Source organism: Nomascus leucogenys, chromosome 1a (genome assembly GCF_006542625.1).
Source record: "Nomascus leucogenys isolate Asia chromosome 1a, Asia_NLE_v1, whole genome shotgun sequence".
In the NCBI taxonomy this organism is placed as follows: domain Eukaryota; kingdom Metazoa; phylum Chordata; class Mammalia; order Primates; family Hylobatidae; genus Nomascus; species Nomascus leucogenys.
This window is the reverse complement of record NC_044381.1, coordinates 85,749,831-85,777,478: the sequence shown is the minus strand read 5'-3', so window position 1 is coordinate 85,777,478 and position 27,648 is coordinate 85,749,831.

Here is a 27,648-nt window from a genome sequence, read left to right as displayed (position 1 = left end):
ATGATGGAAGGCGTGGAATAAATGTGAAATGAGTGAATACCAATAGCAGTTATGTGCCACCATGCTAGGCAAGGAGGATTCCAATGTGAGTGGACAGGAGTGCTGACTCCAGGACTCTCAGCGCAGAGAGGCAGGGAAACAGAGAGAGAAGGTGATGCTGGCAGGGCTGGTGCTTTGGTAGCAGCGTGGGGAAAGAGCAGGGAGCACCGGGGTGGGTTCTAACTTACCCTGCCCAGCCACTCTCAGAACAAGCATTTTCTGAGATCTACTGTGTGTCTGTGGATATTACCGGGGGTGCAGCTATGACTGTGACACAGTCCCTTTTCTTTCAGAAACAGCACTAACAGGCATGAAAGGTGAAATGATTACACAGGCAAGAAAACGCTTAAAGATCAAGGTAGAAGAAATTATGGAGCAAGGAATGTAGTGCCGGACCACTGGAGAGGGCTACGTGGACAGGGAGGGGCCTCTGTTCAGACTTGCTAGAGAGGCCAGCAGGTGAGGGTCCTCTGGGAAGGCCTGCAGTTCTTCTCTGGCTTGTTTTGGCAAAGTGGAGGAGAGGGGAGGGGCAGGGCTGGAGTTTGCCTTCTGCTGTGGTGACGATGCTCTGAGTGTCCAGCTGCTCTTCCCATCCTTGCTGCCGCTGGACTGCCTCTCTCCCTGCCACGGCTTGAGCCCAGGGCTGAAGCACCACTGGACCTGTCTCCACGGGACCCTGAGGCCAAGCCAGAACCCTAACTTGCCACAGTGTCCCTAGTCACATTGATTTGGTGTGCTGCGGACATGCAGAGAGAGGGAGTGTAGATGCTCAATTAAATCCTTTTCAGGAGAGAGGACAGGGTGGGAGAGGAACTGGCCTTTTGTCACAAGTCCATCTCATCCTTCTGGAGGCTCCTCTCAGTTGAGTCAGGGTGACCTTCCCGGGTTGAAGAAACAGTTTCAGGACAGTTTGGAGGTTGTGTGAGGCTGGCAGGTGAGAAAATGAGCACCCCCCCCGCCATATTCCCCAGCCCTAGGCCTTGCGTTCTCTGAGATGCAGGCATGTTCTGGATCTCCCGAGCCTTCTCTTGGTGAAGGGAGTTTCTCCTACAGCACAAGGCCTGCTGTGGGGGCTGAGGTTGGCCACGGCCCCGAGGCTGGGTGGGGGGACAGTAAGCTGGTGTTTAGGGGACATGGCCTCTTGGCAGTTGTGCCATTGTGCCTTACTAGGAGGCACCTTTTCTCCCCACCATTAACCCATGATAAGCAATAAAAAAGACATTGACATGATGATGTCTCATTCAATGATATTCCATGCTCACATGATATTACTAAGGGAACTGTTTTTAAAATTAAGGGCACAGGCTGGTGCGGTGGCTCACACTCGTAATGTAATCCCAGCACTTTGGGAAGCTGAGGCAGGGGGAATCACTTGAATCCAGGAGTTCAAGATCAGCCTGGGCAACATGGTGAAACCCTGTTCCTACAAAAAATTACAAAGAATTAGCTGGGGATGGTGTCACGCGTCTGTAGTCCCAGCTACTCAAGAAGCTGAGGTGGGAGGATGGTCTGAGCCTGGGAGGTCAAGGCTGCCATAAGCCGTGATGGTGCCACTGCACTCCAGCCAGGGCGACAGAATGAGACCCTGTCTCAAAAATAATAAAATAAAGGCTGGGTGCGGTGGCTCACACGTGTAATCCCAGCACTTTAGGAAGCCGAGGCAGGCAGATCACCTGAGGTCAGGAGTTCGAGACCAGTCTGGCCAACATGGTGAGACCCTGTCTCTACTAAAAATAAAAAAATTAGCTGGGTGTGGTGGCGTGTGCCTATAATCCCAGCTACTCAGGAGGCTGAGGCAGGAGAATTGCTTGAACCCGGAAGGCAGAGGTTGCAGTGAGCTGAGATCGCGCCACTGCACTCCAGTCTGGGAGACAGAGGGAGACTCCATCTCAAAAAAAAAATATTATTATTATAAAATAAAATAATTAAGGGGCAGAGAAAGAGCGGATGAAATGCTAGGTCTGCTGAAAAGTATGGGATGAGGTGCTACCTAGCACGACCCCCTCTTTTCTCTACTAGTCATGGTCACACCTGTGCCTCCGTGGCTCTGAGGAGCCTGTCCTCATGCTGGATGTGTTTCCCTTGTGTGCATCTTCATGTTATAGATCACATTACTCTCAGAGAAAGGGACTCTTTCTGGAAGAAATAGGCTGAACTGCACTCTGTTCCTTGTGTAAGAGACAGGTAGGGGATCGGAAGAGAGGCAGTAGAGAGTGGTGATTACAAGAGCGGGCTCTGAAGTCAAAAAGCCGGGAGTTCTTTCCTGATGTTGCCCCCTGCTCCTTGTGTAACCTTGGGGAAGTCACTCAACCTCTTTAAGCCTCAATATTCTCATCTGTGACATGGGAATAATAAAAGTGCATATCCTCAGAGCTTATGTCATGTGGTGATGGTGGAAACCTGGAGAGGAGAGCTGGGCACTTCTTACTGGGGGACCCTGGGAAAAATTGCCAAACGTCCTGAGCCTCAGGTCTGCTCCGGTGTCCAATGGGGGGGCACATTGCCAGCCCACGTTTCAGAGTTGCTGCTAAGGGAGGATGGAATGAGACCTCTGCACACTGCGCAGCACTATGAGGAGCACGTGGTAAGTGCTCACTACATGTTGGCCATTCCAATGATTGCGGCTGACTGTGGTTAGGGCCAAGGGGAATGGACAGAAGGAAGTTGACCTTCTTCGCCCACTGGGCTCTTTCTGTGTTTCTCTAAGGAAACCCAGTCCTGGAGTAGTGAGCAGCCCTTGAGGCCAGGTGGGTTCCACTTCCCCATGGTCTAACCCTCCCAGGGACACTCTCCCTGCTTCTTTGCCGTCATCAGCTGGGCCGTCAGTCACACTGGGCAGATGTTTGACCACCAGACACAGCAGAACCACACTCATTTCACAGCCTCCTCGGTTGGGAGTAAAATCCCCGGCTCCGGGATTGTGGGGCCACCTCCTCTCGCAACCTGGGCCATGTTTTCATTCCTAACCATCCCCGCCACACAGAAGAGTTGGAATTTTCTTGTCTGTCACAGAGCCCCAAACATCTCCCGTCCACCCCTTGCTGGACTGGTAGCTAACTATGTGTCTGTAAGTCAGAGAGACCAGGGGCTGGTAGTGGCTGCCGGGTGCGGGTTGTCTGCTCAGCCCTTTCCCGAAAGGCCCCTCTTGGCTGGTTTTCTTGGCTCTCAGCAGTGGCAGGTCTCTCTGACCACCCGTCTTCTGCGCCACTCAGGGCTGTTGCACTGAGGCCGGTGACCAGCTGTTCTCCATCTCCTGGGAACAAGCAGGTGCCGATGCCACAGTGCACACACTGTGTCTGAGAGGGGCCAAAGGGGAAAACCACCTGCCTGGATTGTTCCGGCTGCAGCAAAGCCTCCAGCCCTGGAGGTCTTTTCCAAACAGGATAGAGCTTCATCTCTCTGGAATGCCTCAGGGCAGCAAGGTCTACCCTGCTCTCTGCGCAGACAAACATCTTCCATGAAGGACTGGGTCCCACTTCTGGGCGCCACAGAGCTCCAAACTCCTGGAACTCCATAGAACACAGAGCACTGCTCAGGGCCTTGGCTGCCTTGAACGTGTGTCTTCTTCCAGGTACTCATTTTATTTCTCTAACTCCCCTGAAGGTGAGGAGCCCATCCCGCTTGCTATCCACATGTCACTTACCTCAGTGCTGGGTGCTTCCTAAGCATTTGCTGAGGCCTTACAGTAATTGGGTGGCGGCCTCTAAGGGGAAAGCAGAGCTTGGTAGGATGGGTCACCAGACTGGGAGGTGCTGAAGAAGCCATGAAAGGTCTGGAATCTGGGGTGCTGCCTAAGGAAGGCAGGCTCCACAGTAGGGACAGGGTGGTGGAGTTCCGTGCTGGGGGCAGCCAGGGCACTGTAGTAGCCTGGGGAGAAAGGGCTGGGGCATGAAAGTACTGGGCAAGGGGGACAATCCACTTCCTTCAGAGCTGAGTTGAGAGCCATCCCTAGAGCCCTCCAGATGGCCCCGGTCTTTGTATCAGTGAGGGGTTTAGACCAGGCAGGCCTCTGCTAATCTCCAGCTGGATGGGAGGGGGTGCAGGGGAAGTGTGAATGCGATGTGGTTTTGGGAGAGATGGGGGCTTGGGTGGGTGGAACCAGAGGATGAGTCCCTGGCCAGGAGGGTAGGAGGAGACAGGGCACCCAAAATGCCACAGAACACAGAGCTCCCTGCAGACTGGGGGACATGGCCAGGCCCTGTACCCTTAAGAGAAATCGAGCCCTGGGGTTGACTCATGCTAGGTGCCAGAGTCACTCTGAGACTCTTATGGAATGACATCAGGTGATAACCTGGGCAGACTCCTGGGGCAAAAGGGAGAGTAAATCGACATCATCATCATCATCATCAGCATCATCATCATCATCATCGTCGTCGTCGTCGTTACAACCACCACAGCACTACTCTACATTTCAGTGATGTTTCACAGTTTACAAAGGGCTTTCACATTTATTAGCTCATGAAGAGGGAGAAGATTGAGGAATTTCAGTTAACTCCACCCACATATACTCCCAAGGCCTTCACCTTGACCCTTTGTCTCTCTCCTCCCCATTTCCAGGACTCAGAACTTGTACCGGGATCTGCTGCTGGTGCAGCCTTGGAGCAGGGTGAGAGGAGAGGCTAAGGATCCAGAAGGGTGCTCCTCCCTGCAGCCCCCTCCTCTCTTGTGGTCCTGAGCCCCTCTTCTTCTCAGACATGCATACACATACCTGGCTTACCTGGGTTTCCAAGAAGGCAAAGAAAATAGAACTTCCCTTCCTGTGTCTCCTAGAAGGGAGGAGCTCTGGGTTCGGAGGGGTATGGACCAGAGCTCCTGGTACTTTGTTGGCATCACAATGACCCCTGTTTCTTTCTTCCCCTGTCCTACCTGCTGGGTCCACCCCTGGCTTTCCATCTTGCTCCACGGGTCCATCTGCCATGTCAGGCAAAGGTCAATAAATGTCTCCCACATTGACCCAAGTCTCAGCCTCCTTCTTGCCAAATGGCACAGATGGCAGCCTCAATCCCTGCCTGGATAAACCTCAATATTTCTTTTTTTTTTTTTTTTGAGACGAAGTCTGGTTCTGTGACCCAGGCTGGAGTGCAGTGGCATGATCTCAGCTCACTGCAACCTCCACTCCCAGGATTCTAGCAATTCTCCTACCTCAGCCTCCCAAGCAGCTGTGATTACAGGCACCCGCCACCACACTTGGCTATTTTTCTGTATTTGTAGTAGAGACAGGGTTTTGCCATGTTGGCCAGGCTGGTTTCGAACTCTTAACCTTACCTACCTCAGCCTCCCAAAGTCCTGGGATTACAGGCGTGAGCCACCGTGTCCGGCCAACACTCAATATTTCTCTATGAGCATACCATCTTTCCAAACTTCAGAAACTCCAACATCTGCAGCCTGTCCCGGGGTGGCCAGGAAGTAACAGAAAGAGGAAAGGTGCACAGCAGCCCCAAAGGCAAATGCTTTTGGCAAGAAAGCAGGGAGACACAGTAAAGAGCAAGGATGGCTGGCCGCAGGGGAGGGTGCTGCCATGGGGCCATGGGACAAAGAGGGCCAATGCAGAATGCTCTGAACTCGGAGTGGGGGAAGAGGATGAGGATGTGGGTATCCTTGATACAACCAGTTGACTCACTTCGAATGTTCAGGCTACGATACATAAAAGTGTGAATTAGATGGTCCCATCAATTAAAAAAATGAGACATTACAAAGCCTTGTCCTTTAGGAGTGGTAGGAAGAACAGTGCGGGAGAGCCATGAATATAACAAATGAAGCTACACGTAGTCTACGGAGGGTTTAGTGTCATCTACCAGAAACAGTCGATCATTTCCCAGTGAAAAGTCAGTAGGGAGGCCAGGCGCGGTGGCTCACGCCTGTAATCTCAGTACTTTGTGAGGTCGAAGCAGGCAGATCGCTTGAGCTCAGGAGTTCGAGACCAATCTGGGCAACATGGTGAAACCTCATCTCTACAAAAAATATAATAAATTAGTCGGGTGTGGTAGCATGCACCTGTGGTCCCAGCTACTTGAAAGGCTGAGGTGGGAGGACTGCTTGAGCCCGGGAGGTTGAGGCTGCAGTGAGCTGGGATTGCGCCACTGCTCTCCAGCTTGGGCCACAGAGCGAGGCCTTGTCTCAAAAAATAAAAAAATAAAAAAGTCAGTAGGGAGATAGAAAACAACCCGTTGAATCAACTTTATTGGACACAACTAGTGTACAAAAACAACATCAAGGTGGGTGTGGTTATGCTGTGATAACAATACAAAATCTTGGTGGCTTACAATAAGAAAGGTTATTTTTCATTTGTAATACATGTTAATTGTGAGTCGGCCATGGACTGCTCTGTTGATTTCACTCCTGGACTGATGGTGTGACACTGGGATTCCTGGATCTGGGGCACTCATGGTTTCACAGCAGAGGGAAAAAAGATCAACATACGGAATCACTCACTAATTCTTAAATCTTCTGTCTAGAAGTGACGCCTGTGACTGCTGCTCACGTTTCATTCGCCAAAGCAAGTCATATGGCCAAACCTCAACTCTCCTGGGGCAGGAAAGTATAATGTTCGTCCAGTAGTAAGGTCTACCACACAAAGGGTCCTTAAGTCATCCCTGCTTTAGGCTAGGGGGTCCTAAATTCTTGGAAGATACAGAGACCTCAAAATCCAGCTGGTGAACAATTGTCTTGAAATGGAGTTATAAACAAATATAAGAATAAAATATAATGGCTGGGCATGGTGGCTCATGCCTGTAATCTCAACATTTTGGGAAGCTGAAGTGGGAAGACTGCTTGAGCCCAGGAGTTTGAGACCACCCTGGAAAACATAATGAGACCCCGTCTCTACAAAACAATTTTTAAAAAATTAGCTAGGCACGGTGGTGCATGCCTATAGTCCCAGCTACTCAGGAGGCTGAGGTGGGAGGATTGCTTGAGCCTGGGAGGTGGGGGTTGCAGTGAGCAACTATTTTTTTAGGGATGTGGCTCAGATATTTTCATTTTATTAAAACTGATGTCTTAGACTCACAGGTTTCCTTCAGGCTGGAATGCTTCTGGTGTAACTTGACATTCTGGGGAGTATTAGCCAGCCGCCCCCTCTTTCTGGGTCAGTACCAGGCTTATGTAATTAGAAGTCCAAAGTGGAGACAAGTCAGACAGTCAGACTCACCCAGCCAATAACCTTCCCCCGCAGCTTTCTATCTGGTCGTCACAGAATTTTTGAGCAGGAGGAGACCTTGCACCTAATGAACTTTCATCCATCTTGTTCCAACTGAAGAGCTGAACATCATGAAGACCAAAATGCAACCCTCCTGTCCTAGATGTCAAAGCTAAAGCCTAGGACCCTAGTGGGCCCTCTGCGCCCTTCGACTGACTTACAGACTGCAGCCCACCATTCCTCTCCACCTCCTCCAACAAGATAAACACATCTGTGACTCCATCCCGAGGGAGCCAGGGAGGGAGGGAGGGAGGGAGGGAAGGATGGAGGAGGGAGCCTCCCCGGCACAGACAATCAGAGACTCGGCCTTGACTTGGGTTGTTAAGATAGCTGCTGCCTCCCTTTTCCAGCTGGCGGGAAGCAGTGACCCAGGGAGCCCGAGCCACCTCTGGGGGGAGGAGAAGCTGGCTAGGGAGGAAAGATAAAGGAGAAGGGGGAGGAGTCTGGCCAGCTCCCACCTCCCGGCTGCTGTTCCAGCCAAGTGGCTGAGCTAGAGAAAGAGAACTGATAACAGATAAGGGGCTTGCTTTCCTGTGGCCTTGTTTATACAAGCTTAGGTTCTTGCCGGCTGGTCCCTGGGGGTGGGGGTTGGGGTGGAGGAGCTGTGTGGGTGGAGGGCAGTGTGAGTTTCTGGACCGAGGCTTGGTTTCAGCTGGCCAAGGCCTGCTTGGCTTAGACATCTTCCCCGTACCTCCCGCCCCATCCCCACCCCCAGATTTCCTGCAAGAAGCTGGCTGAGTGGAGGCTTGAGCTGAAATGCAAGGCTTTCCACACTTGGAGTTGGGGGGCCTTTTACCTGAAAAGCAGTGGACATGGCAACTGTGTCTCTCACTTGGCGTCTGGGGCTCTGGGCATCTGACAAAGGATTTCTAGTTCCAACAGAGCCTTATAGTCTTATATTCGAGCGAATTCAAGAATCCCCTGCACTCTATTCCTCAGCCTCCCTGCAACAAATTGGGTCAGACTTGTGCTGTGTCTGAGGCCCTGGAAGCTGTGGAAGAGCAAGTGCCATGTACCAGGTCCTGTGCTAGGGAATAGGGGTCGGGTCATGAACCAAAGAGACACAGTCCATGCCCTGGTGGACATTAAAAGCAGATAAGTGAGTCTACGAATCATGGCCAAGGCAGCATATGCTGTGGAAACGGCAGGGGATCTAATCTCTTAAGTGTTTGGGAAAGACTTTTTGGAGGGATGGCATCTAAATAGAGGATTGGTCTGGGCGCGGTGGCTCACGCCTGTAATTCCACCACTTTGGAAGGCCGACGCAGGTGGATCACTTGAGGTCAGAAGTTCAAGACCAGCCTGGCCAACATGGTGAAACCCTGTCTCTACTAGAAATACAAAAATTAGCCAGGCGTGGTGGTGTGTGCCTGTAATCCCAGCTACCTGGGAGGCTGAGGCAGGAGAATCACCTGAACCCCGGAGGCAGAGGTTGCAGTGAGCTGAGATCATGCCATTGCACCCCAGCCTGGGCGACAAAAGCAAAACTCCATCCTCCCTCCCAGCAAAAAAAAATAAATAAATAAAAATAGAGGATTGGCAGACAAGCAGGATTGAGTAGTGTTGCAAGAGACGCATAGAGAAAGAGCATCCCACGCAGAGAAAACACTGCAGGGAAAAGCATTTTAGAAGCAAAAGAGACGGGGTGTTTGGGGGGAAAAGAAAGTGGCAGTGTGTTGTGGGACCCTGAGGAGGAAGGGGGCAGAGCAGAGGTAGGCAGAGGCTAGATTATGGTTGGAGGTAGGAGTGGAAGGCAGAAAGGGAACTTGGAGAGAGGAGAATGGGCAGACTGGAGGACTCCAGGAAGCTTTCCTCTGCAGGAAAGTGGGAACCATGGTCCTTTCTGAGGTATTCTTAGATGGTGACTCCTGGAGCAGAAGCTTATCAGCCTCACCTGACTGCCTTCTGTGTCAGCAAATGCTTGTGGGTTTGGGGCTCCCTCCCATGGGTGTCCTCCTGGCCTCAGCCCCACCTGTGGCAGGCACATCTGGTTTCCCAGCCCCGCCTTGGCTGGGTGGAGGTGACACCAGCCTGGAGATGTTGTCCTGGGAGGTCAGCATCTCCCAGGTAGGACAGGTGGGATGAGGGTTGAGGCTGAGCTGTAGCTCGTCCAGGGAGGGCCTGACTCCCTTGAAGCTGTCTGCAACTGCCCCCATCTCCATTTTGCCCTCCTAGGTGGCAGTGAGAAGGATTCAGAACTCCTTGCTTAAGGCCAACCCTCCCCCCACTGCCCGCCCCACTTCCAAGTGCGCGAGTCACTCCCAAGACCCCCAGCAAGTCATCCATTTCCCCCACTCATTCCTTCCTTTACTCCATTCCACTCAATAGTTACTGAGGCGTATTGACTCTCTGGCACTAGCACACACACCTTCATTGGGTTAGGCTCCGTACCTTGGTCCAGGAAATCCCAGAGCTGGGAATATTAAGTTTAATGGGTCAGGGTACAGGCTCTAACATCAGGGTTCAAAGTCTCTAACTCAGTGACCTGGGGCAGATCTCTCCATGGTTTTGTATCTCAGTTTCCTTATCTATAAAATAGATAACAGTGGTACATACTGCATAGACTGTTGGCAGATTAAATGAGAGCATTCCCATAGAAGGCTTTGTGCATAGTGAGTGGTCAATAAATACGAGTGGCTACTGTTTACATACATCAGCTGTTCACTTTGGGAAAAAGAAATGGTTAGGAAGCAATCTTTTTTTTGAGAAAGTAACACAATAATATTAAAGATATCTACCTTAACAGCAACTATTTCTATTTTTAATATTCACTTCCAGTACTTATTTTGAGATCACGATAAAAAAAAAATCCAGAAGTCTAGGGAATTTGTATGATTTCTTTTCTTTTGATCTACTCCAGTAAACCTGCTATATATCTATAGACTCAGTAAGTGACTGTGGGTGTGGGATCTATGCCCATGCCCAAGCCTAGAGGTGAGAAGCCTGGATTTGGATTCCTATTCATCCCTGAAGTCTCGTGTGACTGTGGGTGTGTTTCTCAGTATCTTGGAACCTGTTTCTCCTCACCTGATAAACAAGGATACTAACCCTCTCCGTGGGTTATAAGAAGTAGCTCTAATGTGGGCAAAGTGCTCAGCACAGAATAGAGGATTAATAAATGCCAGCTCCCAGCCTCTCTCTCTGATTCAGTGTGGGGTTCAGAGGATGGTAAGTACCCAGGGGTTGGTACCACCAGACTGGCCCCAGCCCACCTCCCGCCTTCCCATACTAAGCCCTGGAATTCACCTGAGAGCACTGGGGCTCTGGCCTACTTTAAAGACTGGGGGTCAACCAGCCTCCAGTTTACTTTGCTGACACAACTGCGGGGAAAGGAGGGGCCATGTGAGCTTCCCCAGGGTCAGAGGGGACCTGGGAGTGGGAGAAGGCAAGGGTGAAGCTGTTTCCTGAGAACCCTTGTGGGTTCTACCCGTTTATGGCCAGGGTGGGCTGGCAACTGTCGGGGAGAAGGACCGTGGGGCGTGTGGGTGGGGTGACCTGGGGATTGCAAAGTTCAGAAAGCTCAGAAAGAGTCAGGCACAAGAAGAAAGAAGCTGTGGCGACTAAGAGAGGAGTCCATTAAATCAGGCTGGTGGGAGCAACCTGGCTGAGTTACCTAAGTCCCCTGCCACCCCTAGCCAACAAAGGGCCTTTCTCAAGTAGAGAAAGGAGAATATTGTATTCATAATGAGTAATCGCATATGTCTTCAGAACATTTTCAAATCAGAGCATTCTTTTACATCCATTTTCTAATTTCAACCTCACCAAGAGGCAGGGAAAGGGAGGTAATATTCCTATTTGACAAATGAGGAAACGCAGGTTCAATGGGGCGAAGAAACTTGACCAGATGCATATAGCTGCTACGCTGGAGCGCAAACCTGGCCTTCTAGTACCAAGGTACCTGCAACTGAAGGATCAGTAGGCATTTTCCAGGCAACTAGTGGTTTGGGTACTAGAATAATTTAGAATTTCCTCCATTAAAAAAAAATGTTAAAATAGACTGTCTGGGCCTATTTCTTTTCCGGATTCATCTGCTTCTTTTCTGACTTGGGCATTAATCTCCATGCAGAGAAGCTCTCCTGGGGGCAGTGCCCCTCCGAGGCATAACAGCATTCTGTAGATGGGAGGGACTTAGGGCAGCCCTACAGAAAGATTTTCAGAGCTGCTTGTTAACAGGCGACTAGGTGAGGTTGCAAAATCACGCTGTCTGCACATCAGCTGTCACCCATAGGATTAGGGGCCTCTCCATTTAGTCTGTATCTAAGAGATCACACTAACAAACAGTGTGAATGTAAGCCTTGGGAAGGCCCCTTTACCTCTCTGGGCATCAATTTGCTCCTCTGTAAATGGATGAACTTACCTTCATTTGACTTTCTGTGTGCAGGTTGGTGGAGCAAACATTTCCAGAATTCCTGGAAACCAGTCTGTCTCTGCCATTACCAAATGGTAGCCCGGGATCTGTCATGGTCTCTCTGGGTCACAGTTTCTTCATGTGTAAAATGCAGAGGGGTGGCTCTTTAGGGTCCTTTCAGCCCTAACATTCTCTGCAGAAGCCAGTCACCAGGCCTGGGCTGGAAAAAACTGTTGGAAAGTGAGGCCTAGGGCCTGCCTGCATGGGTCTGAACAAGGGGACCCTGTGGGTGAGCTGGGGGTGATAGAAGCCAGTGGAGGGGAAGGGTCAGGGGGAGGGACTGGAAGTTAGGAGTTGGGATTAGGGAAGAGGCAATCGAGATGCCTGGCTAACCTGTCAGGACCTTGCCCATCTATCTGAGCTATCTCCAAAGAGGCTCCTAGAGCCCGAGCCCGAGGTCCTGCCTGGGGAGACCCTCTGAGGAGGCTGGAGTCAGCTAGACCCCTCTGCTCAGGGAGATGAGTCTTCTTACCTGGCAGCCTCACCTGGCAGGCTCTCTGCTCAGTGGATCTTTCCCGCCTGAGGCAGGGAAGGAGAGAAATCCCCCAGCTGGGCCTTGCCATAGCTAGCATGGAGTTAAAACTAGGCTCTCTAGGCAAACAGTGTCTTTGCTGTCTTGTGTTTGGAACCCAGCATGGGGGAAAGGTGGAGTCCACAGGCGGCCAGTTGTGTCCAGCGCAGCCTGCTGTGTTATCTCGGTGCAGGGCAGCTCACAGGGAGGCGGGCCGGCAGATAATGGCCAAACTGTGTTCACCCTGGCCATCGGGCTCCTTCCCATCAGGGCCACTGCTTTTTCTTTAAACAGTTGCTGTGGAGCCAGCTCCAGTCCAGCTGCTTTGGGAGACCTAGGAATGTATTCTTTCTTTCATGGACCCGGGTGAGGAGTGGAGAGGTCTTGTGGTATCCTGGCAGATAATGCAACCTGTATCAGTCTTGCCACTCACTTCTGGCAAGCCCTGTCTCCCTTCTGTGATTCAGTGTCTCCACCTTTAAAATAAGGAGAAGAGTCCCTTTGACCATCCCTCTTCCCCTGGCTCATGAGGACATATGGGGATACATGAGGTCTTGTCTATCACAGAGCTGTGGGTCTTTAGGGAGGCCCTCAGAAAACACCAGCTGCTCTTGTTGGTTATGGGGATCTAAGTTTCAAGAAGAGCCCGGTGGTGTTATTTATTACTCATGAAGTCCTGGCCACCATGCTGATCCCAGGCGGGACGTGGTTAGCCAGTCCTAGACTGAGCAGGAAGCCAAATGAACTTCCTTTTTTTTTTTTTTTTTTTTTTTTAGAACAATCTCAAGAAGCCTGGTGCTTTCAGCCCTCAGAGTCAGCTGATGCCCCTTGCTCAGTAGCCAGGGTAGAGGTGGGGGTGTCAGTTTCTGCATCTAGGCCCCTGAGTATTCTTGGGAAATGACGCATGCTGTCACCAGCTGTACAGGCCATTACCCGTTGAAAAAATGTGACTGTGGGGCCATTAGCCCCAAGAGTTCAGCACCCTCTGCAGTGGGGGGGTAAGAGCTACAGAGCTTAGGAAAGGTGCCTCCTACCAGCTGGAGACTGGAGCCTTAAACTCAGAGTCTGAAGGCGGATTGCACTTCTGCTGCACACCAGCCATGTAATCCTTAGGAGGAATGAAAGCTCTCTATGCCTTTGTTTCCCCATCTGTAAAACCAGCACTGTAAAAGAATAATACATGCCTTGTAGGGTTGTTGCAAGAACAAAACATAATCTAAAATGTTAAGGGATGGTCCTAGTAGAACATTTGGTGCTTAGAAAATGCTCAGTAAATGAAATAGAAGGGAGAGAAGCTAGGATGTGAGTTTAAGATATGTGGACAGAGAACATCCCAACAAGCTGTCCTAATCTTGGAATGCATGAACAGAAAACAGCGTGGGCTGCAGGTCCCCCAAGCACAGACTCCATGGCATGGCTGATGACATTAGTCCAGGGCTGTCCGGCCTGGGCAACAGCATTCTTATTTGGATTAAGGGAATAGAAGTTGCAGAGTAGAAGCAGGTTCCCAGAAGGATCCACCTTCCTTCCACCGAGGCCCACATGCAGGTGAGGCGAGCTCCTTCAGGCCCAGAGCTCAGAGGCCTTTATAGACAGGTGTGAGGAGACAGAGTGGGTTCTGTTTTCCTGAAGCTGGCTGTTTCGTCACCTGGGACAAGTTTCCTAACCAGTCATCCCCAGGTAAAGGGGAAGGCCGCAGACAATGGGCTTTTGGCCTTCTGCTTCTGAGCCCTCTGATCTTAACGTGTCATTTGACCTCTCAGCTGTGGTTACCCCTCTGGGAGATGGGGATCATAACCAACTCTCCTGGAGGAGGGTGGTGAGAATGGAATGAATGATGCGATGGCTGAGGTCCCCGCGTGCATCTGCATGGCCAGGTGAATGAAAGGGGGTGCTGTGAAGAGCCATCTACACCTCTGTCAAGGGGCAGGGACTGGTCACCACTAGGATCTTCTCCATCCTGAACACTGCCTTGGGGAGCTTGGGTAAAGTGAATCACCCAAGGGGTAGGGAAGCTGAGAAGGCTGACTGGGAGGAAGGCTCCAGGTTAAACTTTTTGGTGCCACCTTAAGAGAAATCTGTTTGGAGCCTTAATTCATCTGTAAAGCAGGCAGGTCCTACCCGCCTTCCTAACAGAAGGAGCAAATGAGAATTAATTAGTAAATGTGGCTGTCAAACTTGGTCCGTGTTATTATTAACTTAATGTGTTTGTTTAAATGGGGGAGGCTGGCTTGCTCCAGTCTACAGGCAGGCGTGTGAGCTGCTAGCCTGCCGGCCAGGTCTGATGAAAAATCCTGTAGATTGTTTCCACATGGGAGTTTACAACACAGATAATTAGTTGCAGTGGTGGAAGGCCTTGGAGGCAAGGGATGATGGATTCTGACGATGGATTTTGCAGTCCTTCACGTAAAAGGCAGAGGTGTTCTCTAAGGGAGGAGTTGTTGTACTGGGGAGAAGGCGCCCCAGGGGCTTAGGCGCCACAGCCTGAAGCCAGCAGGCAGGGTGACCAAGGGGGTGGCCCCTGCTGTCCCAGATGGTTGGGGAGGCGTGGGGAGTGCTGCACACAGGCCATGCATATATGCATGTATTCCTGGAGCGTGCAGGTGTCTGGGGCTTTCTCACAGGCAGATCTACAGTGCTGCTCCAGAAGATACCAGATGCTCAGCCAACCCGCTGCATGCACCAGCTATACTAACGTAGTGCCCACTCAGCTGGGGTGGGGGGTAGGTGGAGACCGGTGTTGAAAGGATGGTTTGTAATGAACAACTTCATTTTTCTTTTTTTTGTTTTTTTGAGACGGAGTCTCGCTCTGTCGCCCAGGCTGGAGTGCAGTGGCGCGATCTCGGTTCACTGCAAGCTCCGCCTCCTGGAATGTGCTGGTGCGTAAGGGTTAGCAGGTAGAGTCTCTGCTCTAAATGACACTTTAATAAACTCTGTGGCTTCAGCTTTACCCATTTTGGTTTCATGAACTATCCTAATCTTGGGATGCATGAATTGAAAATAGCGTGAGGTGAAAGTCCTCCAAGGATAGACTCAATGACATGGCTGATAACGTCTGTCCAGGGATCACCCACTGACCTTTGTTGCTGTATATTGGTTTCTCATGCTTCTCAGTCCTTCCTTCCAAGGCTAAAATCATGGACTCTGGATCTAGGCTACTTGGATTTAAATATTGGCTTCACCACTTACTAGCTGTGCAACTTTGGTTGTTTTTTTGTTTTGTTTTGAGACAGAGCCTCACTCTGTCACACAGGCTAGAGTGCAATGGTGTGATCTTGGCTCACTGAAACCTCTGCCTCCTGGGTTCAAGCAATTCTCATGCCTCAGCCTCCGGAGTAGCTGGGACTACAGGAACGTGCCACCACACCCAGCTAATTTTTGCATTTTTTTGTAGAGATGGGGTTTTGCCATTTTGCCCAGGCTGGTCTGGAACTCCTGGCCCCAAGTGATCCACCTGCCTCGGCCTCCCAAAGTGCTGAAATTACAGGTGTGAGCCACAGCACCCGGCCTAGCCGTGCAACTTTGGGCAAGTTACTTAAACTTTCCATGTCTCAGTTTCCTCATCTGTAGAATGGGAGTGATGATACTTTATAGTTTGGTTGTGGGGATGGAATAAGTTAACATTTGTAAAGCTTTTAGACCACTGCCTAGTGCATAATAAATGCTGTGTAAATGCTGGTTAAACAAATGAATGAGTTCTGGTTGCCCTAAGGAGACTGGTTGCCCATGTCTCTATATGATTTCCTCTCCTCTAAGCCATTTCAACACAGAGTAAGAACAGTGTGTATGCTATGCACGTAACATTCCATTTTGTAGCTCTTCCCCTATCTAGAAGCTGCCCTCCCCTGAGCACATTAGGGTTCTGTGAGCCAATTTTCCTCTCTGGGGCCCCCACATTCTGTCTGCTGCTGTGATCTTTGTTATCTGAGGTCAACATGGCGAAACCCTGTCTCTACTAAAAACACAAAAATTAGCTGGGCGTGGTGGTGGGCTCCTGTAATCCCAGCTACTTGGGAGGCTGTGGCAGGAGAATCACTTGAACTCGGGAGGCAGAGGTTGCAGTGAACCGAGATCACGCCACTGCACTCCAACCTGGGTAACAGAGCGAGACTGTCTCAAAAAAAAAAAAAAAAAAAAAAAAGATCCCTCTACGTCGGGCAGGGTGAGACCAGCCCCTACCTACACATGAATCCTTGCTGTACAGCTGCCTCCAAATGTTGGTGATGACCTTGAACTGAGGAGAGCACTGTCCTGGTGGCCCATAGGACAGGGGTACAATGGGGTGCTACTGGGTCCTTTGGAGTTCTGTTTGATGTCTGGAGTCCTTGGAGTCCCCGTGGCTATCTGCTGCTCTGGTTTTGCATAGGGTTAGGCCAGAGTCTTCTCGTATCAATAAAGGACATTTTATTGACTGTCTGCTCATTCCTTACCTACTTTATTGTGACCCGACTCATTATTTTCAGCAATAAAGATAGAACACTGTTGAAAAGAGCTGGAAAATAAGAGCTATACAGATAAGTAATTGGCAACACACTTCTCCCTGGAACCTGAGCAGACCGTGTGGTTAAACGTGTGTGCAGGTGTGTTGTGTGTTTATCAAGCATCTTTAACAGGTTCACACCTTTGACATCATAATATCACTTCTGGGAAACCATCCTAAAGAAATGCTATAAAATTTGCAAGATGCTTTATGCACACAGATGTTCTACACACAGTTATTTGTAAAAGAAAACACTGGAAACAACCAAAATGTCTAGCATTTCAGATAAGGTTATGTACAACCATGGTTGCACTAATTTTAGTGGTTTTCAACCTTTTGTAAGTTCATGAGTTGCTTGAGAAACTTACTAAGATGAAGATTCCCAGCCTCCACCCCTAGAGATTTTGATTTAATGGATCTGGGGTGAGATCCAAAAATCTGCATTTTTAACATACCGCATATAATTTTGATGCAGATGTTCTGCAGTTCACATTTGAGAAAACTGATCAACTTGATGGGATATTTTACAGTCATTTAAAATGATGTTTGCAGAGAGATTATAATAACATGGAGGAATTCTTTATAACTAAAAAAGTATGAAAATTGTGTATATAACTGCATCCAATTATGAAATACAACTATATAGAGCAAAGCAAAAATATACAAAAATATAAACACAGGTGGTCTCAGCATGGTAGAGTTATGGCGATTTTCTTCTTTTTTCTGCATTTTCTGTATTTTCCAAAATTTCTAGAAGCAAGCATTATTTTTATCATAAAAACTCATATGCCTGTAATCCTAGCACTTCAGGAGGCTGAGGTGGGTGGATCGCTTCATCCCCGGAATTCGAGACCAGCCTGGGCAACATGGTGAAACCCCGTCTCTAACAAAAAATGCAAAAATTAGCTGGGCATGGTGGCTCATGCCTGTAGTCCCAGCTACTAGGGAGGCTAAGGCAGAAGGCGGAGGTTGCGGTGAGCTGAGATTATGTCACTGTACTCCAGCCCGGGTGACAGAGTGACACCCTGTCTCAAAAACAAAAATAAACAAACAAAACACCCACAGGCTCATAATTTTAAGACAGACAGTATCCTCCTTGGAACAAATTCAAGGGCTTTTGCTTGTTCACCCTCTTTCCTGGGATTTATATGCTGAAAGGTTCCATTTTCTCTTTGAAGAGACTGAAGGACCCTGAAGCAGAGTGAGGCTGGTCTCTTCACCTTCAGATGGGCCAAACCCCTTTTGGAAGTGCCTTCACACTCAGCTTTACCTACAGACCTTTGATAAGCTTCTGGACTTACTGAAGGTGCATTTAGTCCTGTTAGTGGTTGTTAAGATAAAAAGAATACTTAGCCTGGGATAGCACTTTATTTTGTAGAGCTGAACTATCTTAATGTCATTCTCTTGAGGATTTTTTTTGAGATATTACAATTTGTGCAGGACAGTGAGGCCCTGTGTCAAGAAGTTGGAAATAAGGAAAACAAAGTTGTCTGCTGAGAGCTGCATGTATTAGTTTGCTAGGTTCACCATAACAAAATTCCAAGCCTGGGTGGCTTAAAAAGCAGAAATTCATCGTCTTACAGGTCTGGAGGATAGAAGCCTGAGATCAAGGTGTTGGCAGGGTTGGTTCCTTCTGAGGGCTGTGAGGTAGGATCTGCTCCAAGCCTCCCTCCTTAGCTTGCAGATGTCTGTCTTCACCCTGTGTCTTCCCCTGGGCTTCCTTCTGTATGTATTTGCATCCAAATTTCCTCTTCTTATAAAGACAGCAGTCATACTGCAGTAGGGCCACCCCAATGACCTCATTTTAACTTAATTACCTCTTTAAAGACCCCATCTCCAAGGAAGGTCATATTCTGAGATACTAGGGCTTAGGACTTCAACATATGACTTTTTTGGGTGACTCCAGTCACCCTATAATGATGCATTGCTAAGTGACTGATAGTAGGACACAGAGCTGTGCAGACTCTTAAAGAGGTGGAATGGGTTCCTGACACGTCTGATTTAACTGTCAGATAGCTTGAAAAGTAAAAGTGAGAGGCAATGTGGGCTGTTTCCATTGGGACCTGATCAAGGAGGGAGAGCTTGGGCCCAGAATTGCCATCTGGCTGATCCTGGGGAAAGGCAGGTACCCCTGTGGTAGAGACAAACTCATCAGCTTAACTTGCTTCTATCCAGATCCACTTGTGGCTCTCTGACTTTCCAGTCATGACTGGGACCAAGGTCGGTAACCTGTGCAAGCCCCCCCCGGACAAATGGGAATAAGAATTCCCTGCGAGACTGTCCTGCCAGTCCTGAAGTCTGCTGCAAGGCCAGATTGTGAGGATGCTCGGTAAATTGCCAAGCTCTTTCTGTCTCCAGCAAGCCGACAGAGCTCTGAACATCCTCGCTCACCTGCAGCAGCCGATCATGATGCTGTCTCTGAAGGCTGCAGGTTCAGTTATACTTGGAGGAGTCTGGAACTTGAAACGGTGGCAATGACTATTAGGTTGGTGCAAAAGTAATTGCAGTTTTGACATTAAGTGACGGTAAAAACCGCAATTACTTTTGCACCAACCTAATAGTTGTGGTGTATGTGGTGGTGATAGAAAACCTTCAGAAGGTCCATCGCCAAGGGCCTCCATACATTCTTAAAAAAAAAAATGGCCAGGCATAGTGGCTTATGCCTGTAATCCCAGCACTTTGGGAGGCTGAGGTGGGCTGATCACGTGAGGTCAGGAGTTCGAGACCAGCCTGGGCCACAGGGTGAAACCCCATCTCCATTAACAATACAAGAATTAGCTGGGCATGGTGGCGCATGCCTGTGGTCCCAGCTACTTGGGAGGCTGAGGCAGGAAAATTGCTTGAACCCGGGAGGCAGAGGTTGCAGTGAACCGAGATTGTGCCACTGCACTCCAGCCTGGGCTACAGAGTGAGACTCCGACTCAAACAAACAAACAAACAAACAAAACCCCACCTTTATTTTGAAATTGACATATGCTTCATATATGAAAATTTATAAATTTGATATAGAAAAATAAAAAGTAAAGTTCCCATTCTCTAACCCTCTACTTCTTTTCCATCACCAAAATCCCCTCCCCACAGCAAATGATCTCTTCTGGATGTTCCAGTGCTTAGACAAACATATATATAAATACTTAAAAAACCAGCACATTCATGATTTAGTTCATACTGTTTGAAAACTTGTGTTTCTAACTTAATGAATGACTGTGGGCTTCTTTTCACGTCAGTTCAGGTACATGGATTTTCATGTTACTTTTTTAAACTGTTGCGTAGTATACCACATAATAGATATACCATATACTATTTAACTCATTAGTGGACATTTTGGTTATTTCCAGTTTTAAAACATGTGATAAACATGATTACAAATGAATATCTTTGCTCATGTATCTTTGAGGCCTTGTGTGAATGGATCTCTGTAGGATACATTTCTAGACATGAAATAACCTAAGGTGATATTTATATATTTACAATGTTGATAGATTTTATAAGTTGCTCTAAAAAAGAAAGCTATCAATCTACACTCCCTCCAAAAGTTTATGAGAATTCCTATTTCCTCACATCCTTGCCAAGAATGAGCACTATGCCATTGTGCCCTGAAAGTGTTAAGATGTCGAGGCTGAATATTATTTTGAGTGTGTTCTTTCAATATGTTTCCAGAGATGCTTAAAATCATGACAATAAGGCCTTTTGGAAAATAGCATCTGGATCTAAGATCACAGGAAATTGTCAACAGATTTTCCAAGGAACCCGCTGAGCATATTCAAGGGGGCCTAGGATTTCCTACCTGAACCCAGACGTTGCACCAACTCATAGAGAAGCTACACATCTGTCTTTCTTTTCATGTGAGAGGGGGAAAAAAAAACAAAGACAGGTTTGCACATGTAATCACACCCGGTGCCCTTGAAACAGTTCTCTAGTTATCTATCTATCTATCTATCTATCCATCTATCTAGTTATCTCCTGGGCCTCATCAATTTTTCTGATTCTCTGAATGCCCTGTAAATAGTGCTTATATGGGGTGCCTGTATGAAATGTTTAGAGAAAATCAACTCCTTATCCAGTGGCGGGGATGGGGGAGACTGTGGAAGTAGCTGGCCTTGCCTAAGCTCGCTTACCCCTCCATCTCATGGAACACAGCAGATGCTGGCTGCTGCCTAGTCCAGTGGGCACACCAAGGGCCTCATTAGGGCAGCAGCAAAGCAGAGGTTCCAGAGCTATGAGAAAATGCACCTTTGATAAAATTATCCAGAATTTTGTGTTCAGAAATATCCAGAAGGAGCCATTTTAACTTCAGCATACATGTAAGTTTTGCATTTTGTGAGTCTGTTATGTTTTTCTCTTGAATCACATTGCAGACAATGCCATATCTTTAGAGCTGAGGACTTCTAAAGATCTGCCGGTATCCCCTCCCGCCTCTTCCACCCGCACTCATGACAGGTTAAGTGTTCTCTGAGGTGCTGGAATTTTCCAGTCCTTCATGGAGGCCCTGTCTGCTGGGATTCTAGAGATGGGGCTTCGTTTCCGTGTTCAGAAGACCTGCATTACAGGGTGGGGGTGGAGATTTCATCAGAAAGCAAGTGAAGGCGTCGGCAGTGTTGGTGCTCAACAAGATTAATTTCCTGCCCACTACAAGCTCGTCCCATCTGAATCATAGGATTAGCAGAGCAGGACTCTAAAGACTTTAAGAAGTGCTTTGTTGCTTTATATACAAAGTTCTAGAGAAAGAAGAGAGAGGTATGAAATTGGAATTTCACCATCTTCTTGGGCTGTAGCACATATCTGTGCCTGCAGTAAATGTAAAGATGTATAACTACACATACATATATGTAACTATAACTAGTTTTTCCTTGAGTTGAGTTGAAGTGAATTGAATCATGCTTGTATTCATCCTATCCAAGGTCAAACGCGTAATTCACGACAGGACAAAAGGTAAAAGCTTCACTCCTTTCTAGAGCTTCTTAGTATCTGCCATTTTCATTACCTATGGAAGAATTCCAGTCCATATTAGAGGTAGGGAAGTAAACATTTGCATTTCTACAATGTACTAAGCACAGTGCCTCATTTTACCTTCCCAACAACACTAGGAATATTATTTTGCAACTCAAGAATCAGAGAGTTATAACCATTTCTTCCTGAGGTTACAGGTGACAAGCGGTGGGGTCACGATTCAGACCCAGGCTGGCCTGATGGCACACCTTGCTCTGGTCCCACTCACCGCCTCCATGGCATAAGCTTCCTGGAGTCGGTCATTTCAGAAAGGAATGCCAGCCCATTACTGAGTTCCAGATCTGAGTATAAACAGTAACCCCTGGTCCTGCCCCTTGAAGGCTAGCTTGGGGCTCTGCTCAGCCACCAAGTGTCAGGTGTCTCAGGAATGCCAGTCATTCCTGTGGGATAAAGTCACATCATCCAGGGCACAGGAGCAGGCATGGAGGGACAGAGGGACAAAGAGGCCTCTGCCGTGGTCATGGGTGACGTGTTTCTTAGCCTCCTCCACGGCCCAGGCTCTCCTGCGTGTCCTTCCCAAGACCCTTCTGCAGCTTCTTCCTTGGGAGAGACCCATGCCCTTCATTAAGTCCCCAGTCACTGCAGAGCCCATCCATTCAGGTATTTGGTCATTCATTCATCCAGTGACTATTCATGGAGGTGCTATCCTGACCCCATCACCCTGGGTGCAGGGGATAGAGCAGGAATGACGGGAGACCTCGTCCTTGCTCTCCAGGAGCATATGCATGGTGGAGAGAGAAAGTCAGCAGTCACAGAAGTAATACTGCATTGACCACAGTCTTCTTAGCATAACCATGGAGGAGCTGCTGCAGATATCTAGAAGAAACACGCACGAGGTCTACAGGGGGAGCTGAAGTTGGCTAGGGAAAGAAGTGTGGAAGAGCATTTAGTTGATAAACCCAGCAGCCGCTGTTTTAATGCTTTACAAATACTAACTCATTTAATCCTCCTAACAAGTCTGTGATGGAGTACTATTAGAAACCTCATTTTACATTTGAGGGGTGAAATGACCCATCCACAATCACGCTGCTAGGCATAGTCTTAGCCAGGATCCAAACACATCAGCCTATGGACAGTATTTAAAGCAGGGAGGGGAAGGGATCACCCCTGCATGAGTGCAGGTAGAGAAAAGAAGAGGCCCTAGGCTGCAGCCCGGGCGAGCTCCTGCGCTAAGGGGGACTGAGTCCAGGAGATTGAAAACAGGCTTTAGAGGGGTAGAGAGTCAACAGAGGAAAGTATTTCTAGAAGGAGGGAGCAAGCACCTGGCCAAATGCTTCGGACTGATGGGGGAGGATGAGGACTGACTGAGGATTGACTGGTTAGTATCATTGTGACGCTTGACAACAGCCATTTTAGCGGGGGTCATGGAGTGCAAAGCCCAGTTTTCAAGGGTTCAAGAAAAGATAGGAGGAGAGGAGGTAGCGACTGTGATAATAATTCTTTTGAGGAATTTGACTGTAAAGGAAAGAAGCTAAGTAGGGTGATAGCCGAAGGGCGATCTAGTTCCAAGGGATTTCTTTTTTAAGAGGGAGGTAGTAAAACATGTTTGTGCACTGGGAGGAATGCCTCAGCAGAGGAGAAGCCAATCAGGCAGAGAGAGCACCCAGCACAGAGTGAGGGCCTTGGGCTACACCAGGGGCTGGAATCCAAGGTGCGTGGCCGCAGGGGCATGGCAGATGGGCTGACAGCAGATGGGCATGGTTATATGCAGCCACCTGGACACCGGCGTGGTTGTGTACAGGCTTTCAGTGGCAGGTCCCTGACCAGCATCTCCTCCAGAGACTGCTGGTTTGATTTTCCCCTTGTCTTCTCTGAGATCTTAGCAGAGCCACAAAGAGAGGGAGGCAACCTTCTTCTCTGGACGCTGCAAGGGCTGGAGGGCATCCCTGGGCATTCTGTCCCCCCAGGTGTCACCAGCCTTTGCCAGTTGGAGCAGGCTGAGAGGAGGGGCACTGATGGTGGGGTTCAGCCTTGGCTGTGTTCCTGATGAAGCTGTGAGCTGAGTGTGAGGAGAGAGCTTCATCCACTGAGGGTCGTTTTCTCAAAGGCTTGTTTGGCACTTGCTCTTCAGGAGCCCTGGGGATTTGAGGACACAGGCCAAGGGATTCCTGCTGTCATGTGACAGACATAGTATCCACCCACTTGACACACAAAATGGCTATGAACCCCATTCCAGCAAGTTTATGTAAACTTACCTCACGGAATTTCTTTCTCCTTTTTTTTTTTTTTTTTTTTTTTGAGAGGGAGTCTCGCACTGTCGCCTGGGCTGGAGTGCAGTGGCGCGATCTCGGCTCACTGCAACCTCTGCCTCCCGGGTTCAAGTGATTCTCCTGCCTCAGCCTCCTGAGTTGCGGGGATTACAGGCATCTGCCACCATGACTGGCTAAGTTTTTGTATTTTTAGTAGAGATGGGGTTTTGCTATGTTGGCCAGGCTGGTCTTGAACACCTGACCTCGTGATCCACCCGCCTTGGCCTCCCAAAGTGCTGGGATCACAGGCGTGAGCCACCATGCTGGACCTTCTTTTTCTTTTTTTAGAGACAGATTCTTGCCCTGTGGCCTAGGCCAGAGTGCAGTGGCCTGATCATATCTCACTGCAGCCTCGAAGTACTGGGCTCAAGCAATCCTCCTGCCTCAGCCTCATGTGTAGCTGGGACCACCACCACACCCAGATCATTTAAAATTTTTTTTGTAGAGACGGGGGTCTTGTGGTATTGCCCAGGCTCCTCACAGAATTTCTGATGCACAAAATTGGCCAGTTAGGGACTTGGGGGTGATTTATACTTTTTCAAGGTTTGAATCTAAGAAATGCACAGCCCGAAGTCGGCACCTATTCCACCCTGGCTCTCCAAGGTGCACCTCTTCAGCCTAGCTGTGTTTCACAGATAAACGCACAAACAAAAAGACGGGAGGAATGAAACTGGGAGAGCTCTGAATGCAAAATCAGGGATTTCCCATTGGGGAAAAATTCCTCTGGTTAAAAAAAAGGATTTGGGTAAATGAGGCAGACACACCAGAGGTATAAGACAGCATCCCACAGGCCTGGTTTACTTCATCAACCACTTTCTCAAGAAAAGAAAGTGTAAAAAAAAATACGTAGGTATGTATCCCCTACTCTCCCCACCAAAGAGAAATTCTGTCTGTCAATTTCTCTTTTCCCCCAGTGTATTGTAGGCTGTATTGTAAATTGTTTTCCTACAAAGTAATAAAATGTAAATGTGAGTTTTAGATATGCTAATGTTTTGGGTTGTCCAAGCGTGAATTCCCAAACAGTTATGGGTTGAGGACCTGCGAGGAAGCTGTGAGAACCAAGGGGGTGATGCGAAGGGAAGACAAAAGTTCCCCATTGTTGTAGCTGGAGAAGGCTGGGATTTAGGAAACATGAGATCTGATGTGAGCTGGAGGCCTTCAGGGGACACCAGAGGCAGGTAGGCTTAACAAGGGCTGAAAGCAGCAAGCATCAGGAACATTTCTCCACCACAGAGTAGAAGAGGAGGAAGGGTTTTGCTGGCTGGGGCTCAGCTCCTCACCTCTGGAAGGCTGAGCAGACCCCTACTGCAGACCCTTGCAGAAAGAGGGCTGCACCGGGCAACAGCGAAAAGCCATGGTGCCCCATGGAACACTGTCGAACAGCTACCCCAGCAGAACGCTGAGAGGCCTTCCAGGAGCTCATTTTTTTTCAAACCCTTCTTCCAATTTATCATGGTAATCAGAGGGGGGATTCACATCAGGTGAATCAGGTGAGGATTCGCAAACAGAAATCTGTTAAAATCAAATTGATTTTGTGAAACAGGGAATACCTGAAGCTCTGGGGGGATTCATCTCAAAAGGCTTCACAAAACAACCTGACTTTGGGTTTCATATGTTTGGATAAAAAATCCAGCTTTTGTTGCACTTTGAAGGAAGGCTGGGTCAGGCAGGGATTCCAGGGCAGCTGGGGAGACATATGACAAAGGGACAAATGAAAGGCGAGGGGTATGTGAGGATGCTGGGGAACCTGCTTAGGGGACTAGACAGTAATGAAGACCGATGACGTGGGAGAGAGGGTAAAGCCCGGGATTAGCAAGGAAGAGCTCAATAATAGCCAAGAGCTTCTGCAAGCTTCGGGAGGGTGATTTGGTTCAAAGAAACCTTAACAGGTAGAAAGGCATGAGTGAGGGGAGTCTGAGAAGGGCTTTTTCTCAGCCTGCAGGCACAGGAAGAAGTTTTAGAAGTGTGGTGGGGGAGACAACTGTGAAATGGAAAAGATGCTGAGAAGGAAGCCTCAGATTGGTGGACAGCCCCAAGAAAGATACGGAGAAGTTACCAGGTAAGGTGAATTAAATGGGGAAGACCGTGCTGAAATTAACCGGGCAGCAAAGCAGGGGAGAAGCCCAAGGGGTGCATCTGTAGCTGTTGCTGGTCCCTGAGGGCCTTAGTGTGTGCTGCCACACTGGACTTCCCTGTATCCCCAGAACCTAGTGTGGTGCCTGCGTATAGTTGACACTCATTAATTATTTGTTGAATGAATGGATGGGTGAAGAAATAACAAGTAAAGTGTCGTTGAGGCTGCTGTGAAAAATAGTGTTGCAGTTCCTCAAACAATTAAACATGGAATTACTAGACGATCTCCTAGGTACATACCCAAAATAATTGACACAGGGACTTGAACTGGTATTTGTACAGCCATGTTCCTAGCAGCACTATTCACAAAAGGCAAAAGGTGGAAGAAACTCAAGTTTCCACCGATGGATGAATGGATAAGCAAATTAAATGTTTTCAGCCTTAAAAAGGAAGAACATTGATACATGCTACAACATGGATGAACCTTGAAAACATTATGTTGAAGTGAAATAAGCCAGTCACAAAGAACAAATATTGTGTGACTCCACTTATACGAGGTACCTAGAGCAGAAAAATTCATAGACACAGAAAGTAGATTAGAGGTAACTGGGGGAAGGAGGTAGGAAGGAACAGGGAATTGTTGGTTAATGGATGTAGAACTTCAGTTGGGGAAGATGGAAAAGTTCTGAAAATAGAAAGTGGTGATGGTTGCACACAGTGTGAATGTCCTTAATGCCTTTGAACTGTGCACTTAAAATGGTAAGTGATACTTTTCTTGGAGGGCAGGGGGTGGGTGAAGTCTCACTCTGTCGCCCAGGCTGGAGTGCAGTGGCATGGTCTCGGCTCACTGTAACCTCTGCCTCCTGGGTTCAAGTTATTCTCCTGCCTCAGCCTCCCAAGTAGCTGGGATTACAGGTGCCTACCATGACGCCTGGCTAATTTTTGTATTTTTAGTGGAGATGGAGTTTCACCATGTTGGCCAGGCTGGTCTCGAACTCATGACCTCATGATCTGCCCACCTTGGCCTCCCAAAGTGCTGGGATTACAGGTGTGAGCCACCACGCCTGGCCACATTTTATGTCATATATATTTATCACAAAAAAGAGGCAAAATTATAACTCTCGAATATAGCAAAAACAAAACAAACAAAAAAAAAACTTGACCATGCAGAACATGCTAAAACCTTTCTTAAGACCCACATAGGCCGGGCGCGGTGGCTCACGCTTGTAATCCCAGCACTTTGGGAGGCCGAGGCGGGCGGATCACGAGGTCAGGAGATCGAGACCACGGTGAAACCCCGTCTCTACTAAAAATACAAAAAAATTAGCCGGGCGTGGTGGCGGGCGCCTGCAGTCCCAGCTACTCGGAAAGGCTGAGGCAGGAGAATGGCGTGAACCCGGGAGGCGGAGCTTGCAGTGAGCCGAGATTGCGCCACTGCACTCCAGCCTGGGCGACAGAGCAAGACTCCGTCTCAAAAAAAAAAAAAAAGACCCACATAAACTTTCATTAATGTAATCCTCACAACGACCCTATGACTCAAGTTCTATCATTTTCCCAGTGAGCACCAGGCCCTGTGCAAGGTGTATTACACAGATGGCTTCTTATGGGGAAAACCCTGCACAGTGGGTTACTATGTTTATTTTATGGATGTGAAGTGGAGCCTTCTAGACAGACAGAAACATA